Below are 23,800 nucleotides of genomic sequence, written 5' to 3'. Positions count from 1 at the left end.
CATGTGCATTTCAGTCTTCAGGAAAATTGAGCAGGGCTAATAAAGAGTAGGAGACCTTGCAAGTCCAAAGGGAAGCCAGTGAAAACTGGGTATCTGAAGAACAGGACAGAAAGGTGCAGAGGGGAAAGCAGGATGACCCTTCACTGAAGGGATCTTAAGCCTGAGACTTGAGAGGCAATCCTAATGCCATCATAGATCTATTGGGCAAGAGTTCTGATAAAGATGCTGAAGTTGAAAACACAGGTGTGTTTCACTCTGACACATGACTGAGGGATTCACCTGTTTGGCAACCCTATGAGGTTGGTGAGGCAGGCATTACTGCTACACATGAGATGGCTAAAGCTCAGAAATAAAGTTGTTTTCCTGAAGTCAAATTGCTATTCAGTGGAAAGGCTGAGTCTAAAACCCTACTGTTCAAGCTGAAGTCTGGGGTTTACGCCAATACTTGAGCCACATGTGCATCACCCATAAATAAAAAGGCTTATTATCACTAGGTAATGCTCCCTAGGTCTGTATACTTTTTCTTTAGTGTACTATTATAATACAGAAAAGACATCTAGTAGAGATGCAACTGACAAATAGGAGCCATACAGAAGTACGAGCCATCAAGATTTGGGGGCCATTAATATACTCCATCCTCTCAATTCTAAAACCCAACTGATGGTAAGCTATAGCATCAATTCAAAATAAAGTGAGGAAAAACTACATAGAATATGTAGATGAACTACGTGTACCAATTAGATGTCGAAATACTAAAACAGATTTTAGAAGTGAGAAAACAGGGTGGCAATTAAGTGTAAAATATAATTTAAAATTGGAAGGTTCAGTTGTAGGAGCTGAGGCTTGGCCCTTGTGTCTTATAATAAATAATGACAGAGCAGACTGGAACACAGGTATTCTTATTCCAATGGTCCTTCATCCAGCTCCGGAATTGTATGTAATGTAGTCACAATTGCATACAATCCTAAAAGGCTGTGTGGTTTGAGTTTGTTTTACAGACATCAGACAGCCCCAAATCTGGCTGGAAGAGGCAGGAGCCAGAGGCAGTGAGTGACCAACCTGGTCCTAGGAACCCTTTAGCACGACAAATGGAAAACTGTGAAGCAAAACATAATTTAGAATATTGATAACTATGGAAATAATCAGTGACTTCACTTCTCCTTTTGTGAGAATATTTTAGAATGCAAATAGCTTCTGGTTCCATCACAAACTATATAAAGATAATATATCAGCTCTGTCTCCAGGCAACATGAGGATCAAAAGAAAAGGTGTTTTGTTTTGTTCTTTTAAAGCAAACATTATACATTAACGTGGCTTTACAAAAATAAGGTTAGAAGTCTTTGCTATACAGATGGATTCTCTCCCTAGCATTTCTTTAAAACAGTAAAATAAAATCCTGTAATGCAGAAAAAGTAAGAAATGGACGACCAAAATTTAGGAAGATGTCTATTGATTCAAAATATGTTTGTAAATGGCAAGTGCTTTTTTTATTTGACTAGGGCAAAAAGAAACTCAGATCACACTAATAAGTACGGGGTTAGATATTGCTCAGGCATGATCTTTACTTTTAATCGATACTTCCAGATTCTAGGAAACACCAAATTATGAGGGGGAAAAAAGGGACTACAGTAATAACTGAAATAAAAACAGATTTGTAGAGAGGCTGGGGGAGAGGCATGAGGTAGAGTTGATAGAATTTAAAGAAACCTGCTATACTTTCCTTCATTAAAAATCCTTTAGACAAAGACCTAGGGTACTCACTCCCTACTGTTTGCTAGGACCTCATCCTCATACAGCTTGTTCAATGAAACTGAGCCATTAAATCTTCAGGGTTTAACTTACATTTCAAACTAAGAGCTCCAAATAGAAAGTAATTTTATGAGTTTAAAGTTGGCAGTCTGTCGAAGAAATTACTTTTCAAATCACTGTGTTCTAATGCTTAGAATATCCTAATGATTACAATTTAAAGTGCATTAGCTAGTTTTAATTTTATCTTGTAATAATTTGAGCTTGTGCTGCTTAGAGCCATTAAATCCATTTTCTACACCAAGACATGTCAGTAAAATTACAAGTTCTTGCCCCCAAAACAAAAAGTAACTAAAAGTCAGACTGGAAAACTAAGTTACATCCTATATAGAAAACATCTTTCTACTGCATGCAGCTGTATCTGGGCTAGAACCACCCCACATTTTCTCCCTGCATTTACTTAGTGTATCCATGTAACCAGTACTGTGTCACAGTGGAGCAAGGACATACGGTCCCTGTGTGGAAAGCTCAACTGCAGTGTTCTGGGGCTAACACATAACAGAGTGCCACAATTCTTGCTCCATGAAGAAGCATTTTGGTGAGTGGAGAAAAAGTAAAGCTCATATATGGCAGGCAAGAGTATAAAATAATGGAAACCACATGGTTTGTCTGAAAGGATTTGCTCTCATAAGCCATGGAAAGGACATTCCTGTGGACAAGGAGCTGTTCAGATGGTACATGTGTCTTTCAACACAACTGGGCCACTTACCCATGTCCTATGTAGAGAAAAATCAGATTTGATCCCAAATTTATATGACCCAAGGAAAAAATGACACACCAACATCCCCACCCACAAAACTCTATGCTCAAACACACAAACAACCTGTGACCACTTCCTTCACATCTTATTCTGCTATACTCTCCAACTCCCCTTCCCCTGAGTAGGTCCACTGGTATCTGGTTCAAGTACAGAAAACAGTTCAGGGTATCTGAGAAGACAGATGAACATACCGGCAAGAGGGCACTTGGAAATGACTTTGAAAGAGTCTGGTTTCAAAGTTCATGTGCACAAACTATGTGGCTTTTGTTATTAATAACAACGTCTTAAGATAACATTAAAATGGACATAATACAAAAATCCAAATACAAGCTATGAGGCTCCATAACTTGGAGATTAACAAATTCACTTTTGTCAAATGCCTACTAAGCACCTACTTTGCACCCGCCCCAGACAGAGAAAATAAGTAATAGCCCAACAAGTTCACAAGAAAACTGAAGGGGTGGGCAAATAACCAAACAGAATACCCAGTAACAATTGCTCAGGGAACGCAGAGGAAATGGGCATCCTCCAGAGTGGGCCAGTCCCTGCAGGTAACTTCTCGCCAGACCTTTCCGAAGGATGAGGGCGAGGGGGCAGAGGGTGGCTAGGAATGCTGGGCGGAATGAGACCAAAAGGTGCCAGGCATGGGGAAGCTCGTTGCACTAGAGCCTGGTAAAGGGGGAGTAGAATGTAGAATGCTTAAAGATCAAAACCTGGAAAGTGGACCGGAGTTCCCCCACATGCTGGGATTAAAGCGTTTGTGGACTTTACTCTCGGAAAATAAGGAGTCCCGACAGTGACGGGGCCACACCTGTGTTTCAAGATGCCAACCGTTCGGCTACAAAGTAAACGTGTATTTACACCAAGTAACTCTTCAGATACGTTTTTCGATATACACAAGTCATCGGCGCTATTTCAGGCAAAAATGATTTCCCCTGTCCTTTTCAAAACATTTACGCTTGTACTACCAATCATCAAAAGTTGCGGCTATGTTTTCGCTATCCAAGACTAAAGGAAAAAGTTGCAGCTGGCAACTACTTCCTCCGACGATCCTACACGGCAGTCTCCCAACCACGTTTAACGGACTCTACTTTTATAAAGTTTACAGTAGCTTACATCTAAGAAGGTCCTGATGAAAAGGCATAATCACGACCGACCCATTCATTGCCCACTACTCTACGTAAGACAAGTTTCTAAAAATCATCTTCCAAGAACGAACACACGTTCACCCTCTTAGTAATTCTGGCTTCCCCGCTTGACGGATCGGAAGTGACAGCTCCAGAACGGGGTCAAATGAGCCCAAAGACAGAAAGAGTGGATTTCTCCGGGTGCAACGTGCCTCTACACCATCCTCGAAAGTTGGATCCCGTTGTCACCACGGAAACGCGGTCCCGCCCCCCCCCCCCCCCCAGGTGGGAGCGACGCCGAGCCCATCACCTCTGGGTGTGCAGGACAACCGCCACTCTGCGAGGACGGCCGGGCACCGAGGGCACCGAGGGCGCCGCTGTCAGGGCAGGGCGGGCAGGGCGGGCAGGGCGGGGGACCGGCCCCGGTGGAGCCTGAACCAGGCTCCAGCCCAAACAAAAACAAGCCGAAGGGAGCGCGGCAGAGGGAGCAGATTGGGCGAGCCCGATCACGACTGCCCATTGGAGAAGAGGGAAAACAGAGTCCCCCAATCGCGAGCGGCGGGGCTGCTCCCCTCGTGCGGCCGCGGGCCGCCCCGGCGCTGCCCGGCCCCGCGCTGCCCGCCGGCCGCTACCGCTCCCTTCCGGCGGCGGCGCCCACTGCAGGGCCCGCACCCCCGCCCGGCGCCGCCGCCCGCCGCCCAGCGCCGCAGCCGCCCGCCGCCGCCGCCGCGCCGCGCCCCTCCCCCGGCCGCCGCCCCCCGCGCCCGGGCCCCGGCCCCCGCCCGGCCCGGCGCCCCCGCTCCCGCCGACCCGCCCCCAGCCCGCCGCCGCCGCCGCCGCCGCCGCCCGGCGCCCCCGCACGCCCGCGCCGCGCCCGCCCCCCGCTCACCGCCGGGCGCTGCCCGCTCCTCCTCGGGGCGCCGCGCGGCCCCCGGTCCGGCCGCTGCGCTGGGGGGTCCGCGCTGCCGGGCGGCACTTCCCCGGCCCCCAAGAAAATTAATCACCAAAAAAAAATTCCCGAGAAAAATGGAGAGTAAAATCCAAGATGGCGGCGCCTGCCGCAGCACCGCCCGCTCCATCCGCTGTCGGGAAATAAGTCCCAGCCGCGGCCGGAGCCCCCCGCCCCCACCGCGCCGCGCCCCCGCGTCCCCACGCCCGGCCTCACCTCGCCTCGCGCGCGGCCGCGCCGTCCCGGGGGCCGCCTCCGCCGGGGTCCGCGTCCCGGGTCCTGGCGCCGCACGCGCCGCCGCCGCTGTCCGGGCGCCCTCACCTCATAGCCCCGGAGCCTCGCCTCCCGCGCCGCAGACGCGTCGCCGCCCCCGGTGAGCCGTCCGGACGCCGCCCGGGAACGGTGGAAGGACACGAAAAGGAGTGCCCTCGGCCGGGCGGAGGGACACCGCGCCGCCTCGCGCCACTGCTGCGGCCTCTGTTGCTTTTACGGGACTTGCGGGGGGGCGGGGGGCGGCGGAGGCGGAGAAACACGGGGAGGAAACGAGTTCCTCGCTGGGTGCTCCCGGGGGCGGAGGGACAAAAAGCGAATCTGGGGAGCGAGGGGAGACGAGCCGCCGCCTCGCGTCGCCCGCGGCGGAGGGATCCGCGCCGAGGTCTGCCGGGATCCCTCCGCCCCTCGCTGCCCTTTAAATCGCGGCTGGAGGCGGCGTCGCCGCGCGCCCCTCGGGCGCCACCCCGGCTGCGTGCCGGCTGCGGGTGCGGGTGCGCCCGCCGGGCCGGCTCCCGGGGCGGGGAGGGGGGTGGGGGTGGGGCCGGGGGTCGCGCGGCCTCTCGGTCCCGCGGCGTGCGTGGGGGGCGCCGCGGGGAGGCGGCCCACGGAGGCGAGCTTCTTTGTTGTGCGAGCGGGTGTCGCTGCAGCGGATACACCCTCGGGAGCGTCGGGGCGGCCGCGCGTTCCGCCGCGCCGTGGGTGGGGGGAGCGTGCACTCACCGGGCCACTGGCTTCCGGGTGTCCGCCGCCGTCCCCGGGGCACCCACCGTGTGCCTGCCCGGCTGGCCGACGCGCCGCTCCTTCCGCTTCCCTCGCTCGTGGGGCAGCGCCGGCGCCCGAGGTGCAGCCGCACCCCCGCCCGGGACCTTGGGCAGGTGCGGGAGAGGCCGAGGGTCGCGCGCTCCGGGCGCTGAGCTGTGGGAAGGGGGCGAAGCACCGCCCTGAGTCCTGCGGTCCGATAACACTGGCTACAAAATAACAGTACTGAGACTCACACGTACACAGCCTTCGCCGGGTGGTGGGCGCCGTGCTCAGGGCTTTGGACTCTTCGCAACAGCCCTCAGCGGGTGGGAACGTGGTGCTTCTCCCCTACATGCAGGGAAACAGGTTAGGCGACCCCTAGGAGAGCTCGTCTGGGGGACTCCGGATCTGTGGCCACAGAAGTCAGGTGCTCAGAGCTGGGGCCTGCAAGTGGCCCCTTGGGCAGTGGAGGCACGAACAGTGGGTTGCAGTATGTTAGGGGAAAGGGGTGGTTAGGAAATGTGGGAGCTGTAAGTGCAAAGGCCTGGTGGGGGGGAGGCTCCGGCGTTTCCAGGGCAGGTGGATAGATGGATTCCAGGAATCCGTTCTTGCCTTGGTTTCCCTTGTATCCCGAGGGTCTGGCACAGAATGGGCGCACCATAAAGGATGATTCACTGGAGACTGTGGTCCAACTAACACCCATACACGTGCTGACCTCATTCACCCTCCTTGACCTTGGGTAGTAGACATGATGCTTATGATTCCTTTCACAGATGAGAAACTGAGGCACGGTGATTTGCCAAGAGTGTGTATGTAACAGGCAGCCAGGGGTCTAGATCTTCCAAACCAAAGTTCCTCCCACTGCTGGCACCTGCTTTCTGCCCTTCCCCCTCTAGAAGCCAGCTGGGGTTGAGGGGAGAGTGTGGGTGGAGCCTCACCACCCCTCAACCAAACCAGACCCAGGCACACAGCTTGGGTCTTACTGGATAAGAATTCACCTTGCCCTGTTCCTCTTTGCAGACACAACTAACAGATAATTGCTTTGATTTTGTTAGTTTCTGATTTATCACTAAATGTTCTTTCCAAGATTTTTATAGTGCTTGGCTCCAAATACTCAAATTACATCCCAGAAACCCTGAGATTGCCTTTGCCAGCCCCTCCTCCACTGGATGCCCACAGGAGGCGTGCGCACGTGGGAAAAGAAGGAAACCCATCTAGATGCCTGCAAAGGGCAGCCGCAGCCTTGTGTGGCTCTTGGTACCTAGGCTTCAAGCCCAACTGTGCCTGGGCAAGCCCTTCACAGCTAAGCACCACTGTCACCCCCCCCCCCACTCCAAACTTTCCAGAGTTCACCCCAACACAGACCCCTGAGACTGACACCAAAATCCCCACCCACCCCCACCCCTATAAAGCCCCCAGATTCCCAAGATGCTGACACTGCCATTTATTCATGGCCCAGGGCCAGGTCAGGTGTTCTGGATAGTGACTTGCAAGGGAGCAGGTCAGACCTACAGCCCAGCAGGGGAGACAGGTGAGACCTAAGCTCAGCGTCCTCTCAGGCTCCCCCGGCTCTGGATCTGCCTCTCCTCCAGCCCCCTGCATTGCTGGCTGCTCTTGTAGCCTTAACTGTGAGACACAGGGTGGACCAGAGTTCTTGGCACAACTGAGTTGGGCCTCAGGACCTCGATGGAGTAAGGATACAGGGAAGCTAGGGCTAAGCTGGGCAGAGGGCACAGCCCAGAGCGGTCCTCCTGGGGGAGACTGGAAATTTGACTTCCCCACAGTGAGCATGGCCAGCTGGAAGCTTCCTGCTGCCAGCTGGCAGGGGAGGGGTGGATGGGGGACAGGAAGTAGTGTGGCCTGGCACCTGCCCAGCCCCCAGGTGACAGGAGCCATTGGCATTTACACTGTGAAGCCTCTGGATACTACAAAGTGGAAGTGCTAAGCCACAGAAGCAGTGGGGCCCCCACTGGGCCTGGACAGATGGAAAGATATTAACAACTCTAAAGAAAGACTCAGTTGGCGGAAGGAGCCTGGCCAGCCCCGGAAGCTCCAGGAGTGCCAGCCCAGCCCGGAGCTGACCTGGGAGCGGCACCCTTGCCAGAGCACTGGCTGAGGTTTATAGAGGCTGTTCCAGTCCTCCCAGCCGGGCCCAGGGGTACTCCACAGAGTGCCCAGTCTGGTCCCACCAACCCTGCATCACTCTCTAATTTCCCTTCTTCAAATGCTAGGTTCACCCAGCAACTGGCTGGCAGGGATTTGCTTGGTGGAATCTTGTGCCCACAGGGAGGGCCTGCAGGTCACGCTGACCCCAGAATTCCGGGTTGGGCAACAGTGGCTTCTTGTAAATTGATATGTTGACTTTTGACTCTGTACATGTGTCTCACTGTCCCTCCACCCCTGCCCAGAAGACAGGGCTGTTCTGATGAGAGCGGGCATCCAAGACTAATGGGAGAAGGACTGGGAGCAAACCCAGGACCATTCCGGTGACCTGTCTGGCCAGCTGTCTGAGCACCACGAGGCCCCCTGCATCACCCTTACCTTCACCTGCCCTGACACTCTCACTCCTCCTTTGATAGGTTAGGAAACCCAGCCTCTGGAAGGTCAGGTGACCTGCCCAAGGCCACATAGTCAACAGCAGGCAGACTTATGGCAGCTTTGAACTGTCTGGGGTACGTCTGACCTGGATTTGAATCCCCAGCTCCCCAACTTACCAGCCATGTGATTTGGGGCAAGTGATGTGGCCCATCTACACACCACCCATTCAACTGTGAAATGTGCCAATTCTTGGGTCTGCCCAGAACTCGCTCATGTCTTTAAAATCGTTCATCTATTTAACGCCCCAATTCTGATTTCCAGCCTGGCCCACTGTTCTGAACTTCTGACTTCATCACTTAGGTATTTACCAGGCATTTCCTATATAGCATAGGAGCATGTTCAGTTCACAACTGAACACACACACACTCACACGCACGCACATACGTGTGCACGCTCCCACCTCTCAGTCTTCCCATTGCTCAGGTCCAGTAGCTAGCTTTCATTCCGCATTACCAGCCTTTGTGGCTTTCTCTCCTTAACACGTATCACTGTCTAGCATTCTGTACATTTTACTTACTCATCGTGTCTACTGGCTGTCTCTCCTTTCCAGGCTGTAAGCTCCTTGAGGGCAGGGGCTTTGTCTGCCTTGTTCACAGCTGCATCTCCAGCATCCAGAGTAGTGCCTGGGGTGCTGACATAAGAGGCTCGATACATGAAGGATGATGCAGACCTTCCAGCCCTGCTACTGGGCTAAAGGAGGTGTAAGTGTTTCTTCACCTGCTCTTCTGGCCCAGTGGCTCAGGTGTGTTCAGCCGTGCCCACAAAGTGCACAGATCCTTCCCTGCCTTTCAAGATCAGGGGTGCCCTGGGACTCCTATCCACCTGGGGCAATCAGACAGGCCCCAGGTACAGCCTTGTGCCCCTGAGGGATGGAGCCCTTTCAGGTCCCCACCACCTCCAAAAAGAAGCCTGACTGTGGTGAGCCCTGTCCTCATGCACACTTAACAGTAAACACAGAAAGGATCAATGGCAGCTAAAAAACTGTTTTCTTCAAGAGCAGGAAAACCTTAATCTTATTATTTTTTAATAATTTCAAATTTGCAGGAAGTTTCCAAGTATTACACAAAGAATTATTTTTCCTGAACTGTCTGCCTATAAGTCACTACCCAGGGGCACCTGGGTGGCTCAGTTGGTGAAGCTTCAGCCTTCAGCTGAGGTCATATCTCAGGGTCCTGGGATCAAGCCCCACATCAGGCTCCCTGCTCATCAGGGAGTCTGCTTCTCCTGCTCCCCCTGCTTGTGCTCTCTCTCTCTCTCCCTCTCTGTCAAATAAGTAAAATCTTAAAAAAAAAAAAAAAAAAAAAAAAAAGTCACTACCCAGATGCTCCACAGCTTCAGAGCACATTAGGGTGTATTTCCTTCCAACTGATGTGATATATCTTCCTACAAAACCAGACCCTAGTGTGAGCAAAGTCAGGGAATCACATCCATAGGTTGTAGTCATTTGATCTTCAGATCACATTCAAATCTTCCCTATGACAATAATGATGTCCTTTATATTAAGGGAACCCATGTTCCCTTGGTTGTCAAATCTCTTCAGCTTCCTTCTGGAACGTTCCTCCCTCTTTCTTTGACTTGTATGCCTTTGGCACTCCTGAAGGTTACAGACCAATTATTTTGTAGTATGTCCTTTAACTGAGGCTTTTCAGATGGTTCCTTATGGTTCAATTAAGATCAGGGATCTTTGACAGGAATGTTGCAGAAGCAAGGCCGTGTTCTCATCGCATCCTATCAGGTGGTGGAGGACTTCAGTCTGCCCCATAACTGAGGATGCTCAGTTGGGTCACTGATAAAGGGATGTCTGCCAAACTTCTCCACTGGAGAGTCACTTGTTTTCCCTTTGTACTAATTATTCCATGGAGAGATGCTTTAAGAGGACACAAACATCCTATTCCTTATCAAACTTGCAGTGTAGTAATATATTTATGTCAGTATGACTTATGAGTTCCTATTTTTTTTTCAGTAGGCTATACTCTGTTCCTCTTTCTCCCTTTCCTTCCTCTCCCCTTCTTCAAAGATTCTTGTGGCAGCTTCATTTATTGTAGCCCTAAACTGGTCACAACACAAATGCGATCAACAAAAGAATGGATAGACCAATTGTGGTCTATCCACACAATGAAATCCTACCGAAATAAGAGCCAATGAGTTACAACAACAGATGAATTCCAAAAACATTGTGTTGGGGTAACAGAAGACAGATAGAGTACAGGTTGTTTGATTTCAAATATGTGGTGTCATAGAACAGAAGAAAAACAGACCAATGGGGATAGAAATCTGGAGGCGGGATCCCTGGGTGGCGCAGCGGTTTGGCGCCTGCCTTTGGCCCAGGGCGCGATCCTGGAGACCCGGGATCGAATCCCACGTCGGGCTCCCGGTGCATGGAGCCCGCTTCTCCCTCTGCCTATGTCTCTGCCTCTCTCTCTCTCTCTCTCTCTCTCTCTGTGTGACTATCATAAATAAATAAAAATTAAAAAAAAAAAAAAGAAATCTGGAGTCACTTGCCTTTAGGCAGGTGGGAAAAACTTCCAATACGATAGGAACGTTCTGTATTGCAGGGCGGTTACCCGGGAATGTGGGCTCAAGAAAGCTCTCAAGCCAGGTGTCTAAGTTCTGTACAAATTACTGCATGTAAATTATACAATCATAAGGGAGTGGGGGAGATGGGGGGGGCTAGTGAATTGGACCGAGCTACTGTTCTGTGAAAACCTCTTCTGTTTTTCCATGACTTGTCTTGCGACTGAGTTCATTTTGCAGCATAGGTTTTCATTGGGTGTTACCCAGACATTGCTTCGGGGAAAGACCCAGGTTTAAGATGACACTCATGGTCCAAAGTGCAGGTGAGGGAGCTGAAGATCCTCTCTCCTCCCTCCGGGCTCTGTCAGTATTGCCTCTTGCTGAGTGATAAGTAAAGGGGAGAGGAAAAACTGCTCCTGTTCCTGATAGGCTTGATGAAATCTTCTCCGACCAGGTGAACTTCCCTGCTGCAGGCCCTGGGGCCTCCTCTCAGCTGCAATGGGGCCTATATTGGACTGGAATCTCCAGCCAATTTTCAGTTGACCTTGGTTTTCTCTGGCCAGGATATCATGGGGCACCAGGGTTTGCTCTGTTTCATTACCCTTAATTTCCATGTCATACCTCACAGATACACTTTGGGCTATTGGCTTGTCTCTCGGTAAATTCCTAGAGATGGTGTTTCCTGAGTCAAAAGTAGAGATGATTTTCCTCTAGAGCATTCTGGGTAGCCAGGCAGAGAAGATGAATAGGGATGAGGCTTTGGCATTGGGAGTAGAGACCCTGGCTTCAGAGTTGGGGGGCCCCTAGAGGTTCAGTTCCAGAAGGCCTTAGAGTTGGGGAGGGAGCTAGTTCACCAAGGGAGAAAGAAGAGTTTTGAGTTTCTCTGTGACATCTTTTTTTTTTTTTTTAAGATTTTTAAAAAAATTATTCATGAGAGACACAGAGAGGCAGAGATATAGGCAAAGGGTGAAGCAGGCTCCCTATGGGGAGCCTGATGTAGGACCCTATCCCAGGACTCCGGGATCATGACCTGAGCCAACCACTGAGCCACCCAGGTGCCCTTCATTTTTTTTTTAAGTTTTTTTTCTTTAAGTAATCTCTACATGCAACATGGGGCTTGCACTCATGACCCTGAGATCAAGAGTCACATGCTCTTTCAACTGAGCCAGCCAGGCATCCCTATGATATTACTCTTGGTCTTTAATCAAATAGTAGAAGAAATGTGATAAGCCCCCAGTGAGCCCACTGAAAGGAGAAGCCACAAAGAATCAGAATCTTTCTTTGTTACTTCAATTCACAAGAACAAAATCTATTCCCCGGCCCTCAGACATTGCTCACTGCAGTGCCCAGGCCTTGATGGGTGCCCTCAGGAGATTGGATCCTCGGCAACTGCCGCCCAGACTAGAGCTCGGTTTGGGGCTGTGAGTTGCCCTGAGCCAACTAGGAGAAAGAGTAAGAACTTGCCAGAGATACGGAGGTCTCTGGAGTGGTAAGGGGGAGAGTGAACGAGTTCCCAATGTGTGGGAGCAGTACACACTGAGGCTCCGCAGGCCAGGCACAGGTCCCTCCCACATCCTGGTGCCACAGGCAGCTGGCTGCAGCCACACACTTGTCCAAGCCTCTGGCACCCTGCATCTGAGGTTCTGAAGGCAGAACTGGTTGTACAGGATCTCATTCCAGCCCCGTCCCAGGCACAGACTCTTCATAGGGCATATCTCTTTCCAAAGGGCTTTAAACCAGGCAGAGAAGAATCTTTCAATCTGGAAAGGGCTCCGCTCAGAGGGAGTTGACTCTTCTCATTTGTATTCGTTTCCTGTGGCTTAAAACAACAGAAAATGATTCTCTCACAGTTCTGGAGGCCAGAAGTCCAAAATCAAGGTGTTGACGGGGTGCTCCCTCCAGAAGCTCTAGGGGAGGATCTTTCCTGCCTCTTCCAGCTGCTAGAGGACTCCAGGCACTCCTGGGCTCACTACTGCATCCCTCCAGCCTCTGCCTCTGTCTCCCCAAGGCCCCTCTCTGTGTCAAATCTCCCTTAACTTTCTCTTATGACACCTGTGGTTGGATTTAGGGCCCACCAAGAGAGCCCAGAATGATCTCATCTGGAGATCCCTAACTTAAAATTACATCTGCAAAGTCCCCTTTCCCAAATTAGGTCACATTTGCAGGTTCTGAAGATAAGGACAAGGACATACCTTTGGGATGAGGGGGGACACACCATTCAACATACTCCAGCACTGTTTATTTGGATGCCTGCATTGTCCTGGATTGGGCTAATGGGAACCAATTCAGCCTTGTTTCTGTCCCATTTTATATGCCCCCATGGTTCTTTGGGCCTCAGCCCCAGGATCAATCATTTCTCCAGGGAGCTCTGGTTCCTCTCAGGGCAGCCAAGCTCTGGGTGCCAGGTATGCCCAGGGTCATGGTGGTGGTGGTACTCTCTGGCCCACTCAGTAGACCAAGCCCAAGAATGTATATGTCTATGTGTGTACATGTATATGCACATATAATACACATTTTTATATGTATATATAGTTATGCACATATTTACAGCTAGGTACATTTTTTAAAGATTTTATATATTTATTTTACAGAGAAAGGAGAGAGTGCCTACATGAATGGGTAGAGGGGCAGAGAGGGAGGGAAAGGGAGAGAATCTTGAGCCAACTCCAGGCTGAGCTCAGAGCCCAACACAAGGCTCAATCTTAGGACCCTGAGATCATGGCCTGAGCCGAAATCAAGAGTCGGATACTTTACTGACTGAGCTACCCGGGCCCCTCTGCATCTATATTTCTTCTTCTTATTATTATTTTTTTAGATTTTATTTATTCATTTGAGTGAGAGAGCAAATATGAGCAGAGGGGAGGGGCAGAGGGAGAGGGAGAAGCAGACTCCTCGCTAAGCAGGGAGCCCAATGCAGGGCTCAATCCCAGGACACTGAGATCATGACCTGAGCCGAAGGCAGATGCTTCACCAAATGCACCACCCAGGCACCCCATTCACAGCTATATTTCTATATCTAAATACATATTGGGGCATCTGGGTGGCGCATTCAGTGAAGCATCCAACTCTTGATCTCAGCTCAGGTCTTGATCTCAGGATTGTGAGTTCAAGCTCCCTGTTGGGCTCCATCTAAAAAAATCATAATAAAATAAGTAAGTAGGGCAGCCCGGGTGGCTCAGCGGTTTACACTGCCTTCAGCCTAGGGCCTGATCCTGGAGACCTGAGATTGAGTCCCATGTCAGGCTGTGTGGAGCCTGCTTCTCCCACTGCCTGTGTCTCTGCCTCTCTCTCTCTCGCTCTCCCTCTCTGTGTCTCTCATAGATAAAAATCGTAAATAAAATAAAATAAGTAAGTAAATAAATAAAAATGTGTAAACATAGACTTCAACCTAATTCCAATACATTACTGGTTCATTTTCATATTCTCTGTCCACCAACAGTTACAACCCACGACTACTATCTTTCTCTGGGCTGTTATAATACAATACCGCGTGCAGACTGGGTGGTTTAAACAACAGACTTTTCTTTCTCAGGATCAGAGGCTGGGAAGTCCAAATCAAGGTGCCTACAGATTGCGTGTCTGGTGAGGACCTGCTTCCTGGTTCACAGACGCCCTCTTCTCACTGTGGCCTCACACAGCAGAAGGGGCGAAGGAGCTCTCTGCTATCTTGTTTATAAGGGTTCCTCCCTCATGTCCTAATCACCTCCCCAAAGCTCCACCCTCCAGTATCATCACACTGGGGATTAAGTTTCTGTATATGAATTTGGGGGGGAGGACACAAACATTCACTTGATAGCCCTACCATTTACTTTATTTTGATTGCCCCAGGTTTGGCCAGTGGAATCCCCTTCAAGCTGGCACCTGTCCCTTTGGAAATGTTCCTCTCATTCTTAGAATACTTCCTTATTTTGTGAAGTCACAAGAAATCCTAGGATCAAGTTGTACTTTCCCTGCTCCAGTTCTGAACCAGTCATTTCTCTAAGAAGGTCACTTCATGTTAGTGGAGGATGGATTTAGAAAGCAAGATTCTGATGCCAGGTGTGCACATCTCCACTGGTGTATCATTTGCTCCTCGGCTCTCTTAGCAGACATGGCAGAGGGAGTATATTCAATCCACACAACACACACACCTACACATATGTATTTCACATATAACTATTATTGTTTCTATGTGGTCTGTCAGTCAAAAACAAAGAGTTCAGTTCTATGTTCATAACTCTTCCCCAGCAGTGAGAATCCTGACTCCCATTAACCTCAATAGATGTACTCATTTACTCAAGGCTAAAATACGCAGAGGGTAGGGGGCTCTTGGGTAGCTCAGTTGGTTAAGCTTCTGCCCTCAGCTCAGGGTATGAGATAGAGCCCCGCCTCCGTGTGGGGGTTCTCTGATCAGCAGAGTCTGCTTCTCCTTCAATCTCTGCTCCTCCCTCTACCTCTCCCCCTGCTCATGCTCTCTTTCTCTTGCTCACTCTTTCTTAAATAAATAAATGAAAAATCTTAAAATAAAATAAAATACACAGAAGGTAGCTTCAAAATTACCAACCAATTCCACCACAAAAAGCCACCCTATCAATAAGCGTTCAATATTTGGTTGCAGTTCCTTTTTTTTTTTTTTAGGTAAAATGTACATATATTGAAATTCTCAAATCTTAAGTGTACAATCATGTCCTGACAAGTGGATATAACCATGTAACCCACAACCTATCAAGATATTCACATGATCCCCAGAATGTTCCCTCATGTCTCTTGTCTCTTCCCAGTGTCTTCTCCCAGAGGCAGCCACAGTGCTGAAGTTTTTCACCTTTGATTAGTTTTGCCAGTTCTAGAGCTTCTTATAATTGAAGCATAATGTTTGGGATCCCTGGGTGGCGCAGCGGTTTGGCGCCTGCCTTTGGCCCAGGGCGTGATCCTGGAGACCCCGGATCGAATCCCACATCAGGCTCCCGGTGCATGGAGCCTGCTTCTCCCTCTGCCTGTGTCTCTGCCTCTCTCCCTCTGTGTGTCTACCATAAATGAATAAATAAAATCTTTTAAAAAAAAAAATGAAGCATAATGTTTCTTTCTTTTTTTTTTTTTTTTTTAAAGATTTGTTTATTCAGGGATCCCTGGGTGGCGCAGCGGTTTGGCGCCTGCCTTTGGCCCAGGGCGCAATCCTGGAGATCCAGGATCGAATCCCACATCGGGCTCCCGGTGCATGGAGCCTGCTTCTCCCTCTGCCTATGTCTCTGCCTCTCTCTCTCTCTCTCTCTCTCTCTCTGTGACTATCATAAATAAATAAATAAATAAATAAATAAATAAATAAATAAATAAATGATTTGTTTATTCATAAGATACACACAGGCAGAGACCCAGGCAGAGGGAGAAGCAGGCTCCACGCAGGGAGTCCAACGTGGGACTCGATCCCGGGTCTCCAGGATCACGCTGGAGCTGAAGGCGGTGCCAAACCGCTGAGCGCCCCCACCCCACCCCGGGGCTGCCCCTGAAGCATACTGTTCTGTGAGTCATTCATGTTGTTGGATGTATCAGGCATTCGCTCTTTTTTTGTTTAAATTTATTTATTTAAGTAAACTCTCCACTTGCTGTGGGGCTTGAACTCATGACCGCATGCTCCACTGACAGAGCCAGGCTCCCCAGCAGTTTGCTCCTATCATTCCTGATATGCATACAATGCATAGATACCACGACCTTTCTACCTCCCCACCTGCAGCGGACTTTTGGATTGTTTCCAGTTCAGGATACTATGAATAAAGCTACCAGGAACATTCCTGTAAAAGTCTTTTTGTGGGAAAATATTTTCATTTCCCTTGGGAGTAGAATGGCCCAGCCATAGGGTAGGTGTATGTTTAATCATAAGAAACCGCCACACCTTTCCCGGAGTGCTGCACCAATTTCCACTCCCACCAGCAGAGTAGGCTCTATCTGTTCACCAACTTTTGATACCATCAGTCTTTTTTAAGTTTGGCCATTCTAGGGGGTGTGTAATAATATTTCATCGTGGATGTTATTTGCATTTCTCTGATGACTAAAGATGTTGAGCATTTTTTTTTTACAAGTTCATTGTCCATGGTGTATCTTCCTTTGGGAAAGTGTCCGTTCAAATCATTGACCAACTTATTAATTGGATTTTTTGTCTTGTTATTAGTGAGTTATAAACATCTTTTATTTATTTGGATACAAGATGATATGTTGTATATATATCTATACACATATATATGTATACATACATATATTTATATGTATATACATATAAAACAAACTACTTTATTCTAACAAATTTACAAATTTGACAAGTTAGATAAGATGGGTGTATTTCTCAAATGGCAAAAAAATAAAAAAATACCATGAATAACCAAAGAAGGATATAAGAATCTGAATAGGCCAATACCTATATCTATCAAAGAAATTTAATTCATTATGAAAAATTTCCTCTCTCTCTCTCTCTCTCTCTCACACACACATGCACACACACACAGTCCAGTCCTAGATGTCTTCACTAGTCACTATAAATTCTAGTTTATAAATAATGTAAATCTTACGCAAACTCCTTCAGAAAACAGAAGAGAAGAGAATATTTCTAACTCATTCTTTTTTTTTAATTTTTTTGACGATTTATTTTTGTTTATTTATGATAGAGAGAGAGAGAGAGGCAGAGACACAGGCAGAGGGAGAAGCAGGCTCCATGCAAGGAGCCCGACGCGGGACTCAATCCCGGGACTCCAGGATCACGCCCTGGGCCAAAGGCAGGTGCGAAACCGCTGAGCCACCCAGGGATCCCCTCTGACTTATTCTGTAAAGCTTGCTCCATCCCACTGCCATAACTGAAAAAGATATTATTACAAGAAAATAAAGTCACAGAAGGACATCTTTCATGATAGACATGCAAATATTCTTTTTTAAAATTTATTTTTATTTTTTAATTAGAAAATTGGGATGCCTGGGTGGCTCAGCAGTTGAGTGTCTGCCTTTGGCTCAGAGTCCTGGGATCGAGTCCTACATCAGGCTTCCTGCATGGAGCTTGCTTCTGCCTCTGCCTGTGTCTCTGCCTCTCTCTGTGTGTGTCTCTCATGAATAAATAAATAAAGTCTTAAAAATAAATAAATAAATTGAAGCCATAGACAGGAAAGTGTATAACATACCCAGGTGGGGAGCAGGGCTTCTTTAGTGGAAATAGCCCTGCCATCACTGATGTTTGGAACCAGATGCCAGAAGTTCCACCATTGAGATCCCTCTCCCCCAGCCCAGTGATGGTGGGGAATGAAAGTGAGGACAGTGAGGATAAGGGTGGGGGAAGAGTCTTGGCTTCAAATGCCTCACGGTCTAGTCACTCCCGGAGGGAAGTGATGTGCTTGTGCATTAACTCATTCATTCCCCCAAATATTTATGGACTGTCTCCTTTCTGCCAGGAGCCCATGCTAAATGCTAGGGATAATGTAACAAAGGTGCCTAATTCTTGCTGTCATGGTGCTTCCAGGTTCCTGGGTGAGACAGAGCCAAAGCAAACATCCGCTGGGAGAAGGGAAGAGGCAGGGCTCTACTGAGGAGGGTGGGGTTGATGAGGTTGACCTGTTTCAGAAGCAGCCACAGCCCGGCCCTACATGGGCATCCTTGGACCTCAGGGAGCATAGGTGCCAGGCCCGCCCAGGCCAGTCCTGGCTGTCCTCCTTGCAGGCACTGGCCCACTCCTCCCCTTCCAGGAAGCAGTTCTTCTTCCCTCTTCCAGAGCTGGCGTTGAAGAAACACATGGTCAACAGGGACCTGCAGGGACCTGGGAAGGGAGGCAGAAGGCAGGTGGCAGGCCTTGGGAAGAGGTACTGGCTTCATTCCCCTGGGTACTGGCTGCCAGGGTACTCAGCAGATGAGAAGGGTTGCAGGGAGGCAGAGCCAGCTCATCTCATGGCCTTGAGGGAGGTGCTCCTCCATGCAAATATTCTTAATAATATATTAGCAAAATAAACCCAGCAATATAGATGACAGATAAAAATACATAATGACAAAGTAGGGTTTATCCCATGAATGCAAGACTGATTTAATACTGACAAAAGTCAATATAATTCACTACATTTATGTAAAGAAACTTAATTAATTAAAAGGAGAGGGAAAACACACGTGACATTTTAATAGATGTATTTAATAAGAACTTGACAGAATTCAGTGCTTTGATGATTTAAAGAGAAGAGGAAAGAAAACCATCAGCAAATTTGAAATAGAAGTGAACTTGTTCAATCTTAAAAAGGCTGTCCTCGGGGATCCTTGGGTTTTTAAGATTTTATTTATTTATTCATGAGAGACACAGAGAGAGAGAGAGAGAGAGAGAGGCAAAGACACAGGCAGAGGGAGAAGCAGGCTCCACGCCAAGAGCCCGACATGGGACCCGATCCCGGGACTCCAGGACTGCGCCCTGGGCCAAAGGCAGGCGCCAAACCGTTGAGCCACCCAGGGATCCCCGACAATAATAAATCTTGATGAGGATGTGGAACAATAGGAAATCTGAGTCATTGCCAGTGGGAGTAAAGTGATACAGCCACTTTGCTAGACGTTTCTTACAAAACCAAATATCATTTCACCGTACAACCCAGCAGTCATGTTCCTTGGTATTTACCCAATTGAATTGAAAACTTATGTCCACACAAAAACCTACACAGGAATGCGGATTTATTCAATCACCAAAAATGGAAACAACCAAAATGTCACCCAACAGATGTAAGGATGAAGAGGCTGTGATACATCCAGTTGATAGAGTGTCATTCAATAATCAAAAGTAATGAGCTATTAGACCATAAAAAGTCATGGAGGAACCTTAAATATATACTGCTAAGTAAAAAGCCAATGAGAAAAGGCCTCATACTGTGTGATTCCAACTATAAGACATTCTAGAAAAGATTCAGCTGTAGAGGGATGCCTGGGTGGCTTATCAGTTGAGTGTCTGCCTTCGGCTCAGGGCATGACCCTGGGGTCCTGGGATTGAGTCCTGCATCGGGGTCCCTGCAGGGAACCTGCTTCTGCCTCTTCCTCTGACTACATCTCTGCCTCTCTCTGTGTCTCTCATGAATAAATAACTAAAATCGTTTAAAAAAAAAAAGATTCAACTGTAGAGACAGTAATAGGATCAGTGGTTTCCGGGGATTTGGGGGAGTAGGGAAGTATGTAAGGAGAGCAAGGGGACTTTGAGAGCGTGCAACCATTCTTTGTATCACTGGGACTATAGATATATAGAAAGCACAACACCAAAAGGGAACTAATGTAAAGTATGGACTTTGGTTAATAATTATGTATCAATGTTGGGTGATAGAATGGAACAAATGGGCCACACTAACCAAGATGTTAGTGATAGGGAAAACCCTGGGGTGCAGTGGGATGTATACTGGAACTATCTGTACTGTCAGTTTTTTTGTAGATCTAAAACTGTTCTAAAAGAAATGAAGGTGATTGGGGTGCCTGGGTGGCTTAGTTGGTTAAGCTTCCGACTCTCGGTTTCAGCTTGGGTCATGATCTCAGGGTCAAGTGATCGATGTTGGGCTCTGCACTTAGCAGGGAGTCTGCTTGGGTTTCTCTCTCCTTCTCCCTCTGCCCTTCCGCCCTACAATAAATAAATAAATCTCTAAAAAAATAAGAAATAAAGTTTATTGATTTAAGAAACAAACTGAACAGAGAATTTGAATTTGCAGATCAAAAATGTCATTTGTACTCTGCTGGTCTCCTGAATTAGGGTCAAGTAAGCTAGGCAGTCCCCACCTGGCTGCCTGATGCTGTGCTCTGGGACAAATGGAATTAGCTGGTCTACAGAGAGAAGAGAGCAGCTTTGCAGGGAAGGTCAACACCAGGCAGGGGAGTGTCCCAGACAGAGCTTGAAGAACAGCCACTCTTATTGCTTTGTCTTTCCAGTTTCCTGTTCCCAACTCCGGGGCAGGCTAGGGCCCTTTCTGCCTGTGGTTCCATAACATATACAAAATGGGACAGTATGGTATCTACCTTAAAGGAGAACTATGGAGATTTGTGCTGTCACGTAGGGGCTCAGTGAATGTCAGCTCTCACTTGGCCATCAGTGTTCCACCTTCGAATTGTTCCAATCAAGTCCCCTCTTGGGCCCTACCTGTTCTGATTTTTTAAATATTTCTCATTATAAAAAGAGTCTTGCCTAAGGTGAGAATGTTCACCAAGAAGTGGCTGAGCTGGGCCATGGGCTGCAAGCCGGAGAAAGAGGCTAGAAGACTAGAGCCCGGGGGCTGGATCGGGCTGACATGGTTTCAGGGGATTCTATACAGGCTTGAGCAGGGTCTCTCAATCTCTGCTCTCTTGACATCTGTGGCCAAACTACTCTTTGCTGTGGGATCTGTCCTGTATATTGCAGGATGTTTAGCAGCATCCTACCCACACCATCCCTAGTCATGACAAAAATGTCTTCAGATGTTGCCAGATGCCCTCCGGGGACAACGTCACTCCCATCAAAGAGCCATTGGCTTATAGAGGGGTTGCTCTGATTTATAGCCGAATTCTGAGGCAAAGCAATTCCTGGTGACAGGAGGATCCAGGTGCAGCCATGGGAGTGGGTGTCTGCACTGGAGGCAGGAAGAGGACTTGAGAGATAAAGGGGTCAAAGTAGCAGGAATTTGCCCAGCTCTTGCAAGAAGGTGGCATAAGAAAACCTAAAAACTCCTCTGCTCACAAACACCTAGAAATGCTGAATAAAATATATCAAAATCAGAGCACCTGGGTGGTCTGCCTTTGGCTCAGGTCATGATCTTGGGATCCTGGGATTGAGTCTCGCATCGGGCTCCCTGCATGGAGCCTGCTTCTCCCTCTGCCTATGTCTCTGCCTCTCTCTGTGTCTCTCATGAATAAATAAATAAAATCTTAAAAAATAAAAATAAAACATATCCAAAATCATTTCTAGCATACAGCTGAAGTTTATTTGTTTGCTTTTTCAAATTAAATGCCATTTTATTTTGTTTGGTTTTGGTATATGCTTCTGTGAGATTTCACATGTTTATAGACTTGGGCATCCACCTCCATAGTGAGGGATGAAACAGCCCCATTACCCCCAAATTCCTTCATACTGCCTCTTTGTAGTCAAGTTGTCCCCTAAATCCTGGCAACCACTGGTCTGTTCCAATCCTGTTCTAGAATGTCCTGTAAGTAACGTTCTTCGGTAAGTAATCTTTTGAGACTGGCTTGTTTCACTTAGCATAGTGTTTTTGAGAGGCTTTCATGTTGTCACCGTATCAATAGTTGGTTTCTTTATGTTGCTGAAGTAGTATTCCAGTGTGTGGCCATTTGACCATTTGCCTATCTGCTCTTCTGGCAAGGACATTGGGTTGTTTCCAGTTTTTCACTGCCATGAATAACACTGCTGTAAACATTCATGGACAGGTTTTGGTGTGAACAGAAGTTTTTGCTTCCCTTGAGTAAGCAACCAGAAGTGGCATTGCTGATATATGTTTTATTTTATAAGAAACTGCCAAACCATTTCCCAGATGCTGTGCCATGTTGCATTCCACTATGTGTGAGAGGTCCAGCTCCCCACCTCCTTGTCCACACTTGGTCAGTTTTTTTTTTTTATTTTAACCATTCTAATAGGTCTGGAGTGGGGTGTCTTGTAGCTTTAATTTGCATTTCCCTGGGGACTAATGAGGGTGAGCATTTTTTTTTTCAGGCTTATTTGCCATGCTTGTATCTTCTTTGATGAAGCGTCTGCTCAAACCTTTCATGCATTTTGAAATTGGGTTATTTGTGGAGCACCTGGCTGGGTCAGTCACTAGAACATGGGACTCTTGGACACCTGGGTGGCTCAGTGGTTGAGTGTCTGCCTTTGACTCAGGGCATGATCCTGGGGTCCTGGGATCGAGTCCCACATTGGGCTCCCCAAGGGGAGGGAGGCTGCTTCTCCCTCTGCCTATGTCTCTGCCTTTCTCTCTGTATCTCTCATGAATAAGTAAATAAAATCTTTTAAAAAAACAAGATCCTGGGACTCTTCACCTCAAGGTCAAGAGTTCAAGCCCCATACTGGGGGCAGAGATTACACAAACAAATAAATAAATAGGATTGGTTTCTTATTTTTTATTTTTTTTAGAGAGGGAAGAGGAGAGGGGCCAAGGAAGAAGGAGATAGAGACCCAGCATGGCCCAGCATGGAGCCTGATCTCACAACCCTGAGATGACTGAGTCAAAATTAAGAGTCAGATGCTTAAACAACTGAGTCACCCAGGTGCCTCTCCTAATGCTTAATTTTGAGAGGTCTTTATAATATCTCCTTAATACAAGCCCTTTTTGGATAGGTGATCTGTAAATGTTTTTACAGTCTATGTCTTTTTTTTTTTAAGATTTATTTATTTATTTCAGTGAGAGAGAGAGAGAGAGAATGAGCACAGTGGGAAGAGGCAGAGGAAGAGGCAGAGAGAAACTCAAGCAGACTCTCTGCTGGGCACAGAGCTGAGGGGGGGCTCAATTTCACCACCCTGAGATCAGACCTGAGCTGAAACCAAGAGTCAGAAGCTTAACCAAGTGTGCCATCCAGGCTCCTCCAGTCTATGTCTTATATCTCATTCTCTTGTTTGTTTAAAGTAAGATCTACGCTCAACATGGGGCTTGAACTCAAGACTCTGAGATCAAGAGTGTACGTGAGGAAAACAAAATGTCTGCTCAAACCTGGGAGACAAACACCCAAAAGGATCAGAGGGAACAATCACAATAGCTTACACAGGGCCAGGAGTAGATTTCCTGCTTCCAGTAGCCAGAGGGAAAGCCTTCTAGACTTTGGGTAAAGTGCTGAGAAGGTTCCTGCTTGTGTAGAGGGGAAAATTAGCCCTAGACTAAACACTGCTCTGATCTTGCCTCACAAAGCAAGACTAGAAAGAATCAAACTCTGTCTCAGGAACATGTGTGTCCCAGAGCAAAGTTCAAGAATATTTATATAAACACCAAACAGTCCAAAACAAAGTAAAATTATTTTAAAAACTAGTGTAAATGGTGTATGGCATCCAAAAAAAGTTGCCAGGTATGCAAAGAAGCAAGAAACTATGAGCCATAATGAGAAGAA

At 48.1% G+C, this 23,800-nt stretch overlaps 1 protein-coding gene across 5 annotated transcripts in view; it reads right to left on the bottom strand.

Annotated features, from left to right (window-relative positions):
- Positions 1 to 5,727, bottom strand: part of KMT5B (lysine methyltransferase 5B) — a 55,785-nt gene extending 50,058 nt beyond the window's left edge. Inside the window, exon 1 of one of the 5 annotated variants that reach the window (XM_049096831.1) lies at positions 5,636 to 5,727. The gene's annotated coding sequence lies outside the window, so the exon portion shown is untranslated. Of the gene's footprint in view, positions 1 to 4,003; positions 4,131 to 4,582; positions 4,755 to 4,858; positions 5,190 to 5,635 lie in introns of those variants that run through there. The other 4 variants (XM_035701571.2, XM_025446541.3, XM_025446540.3 and 1 more) reach the window with 4 other exon arrangements.
- Between the last annotated feature and the right edge of the window lie 18,073 nt (positions 5,728 to 23,800).

This window comes from Canis lupus, chromosome 18 (genome assembly GCF_003254725.2).
Source record: "Canis lupus dingo isolate Sandy chromosome 18, ASM325472v2, whole genome shotgun sequence".
NCBI classification, from domain to species: Eukaryota; Metazoa; Chordata; class Mammalia; order Carnivora; family Canidae; genus Canis; species Canis lupus.
Note: the sequence above shows the minus strand (reverse complement) of the source record. Positions and strands in the feature narration are given on the sequence as shown.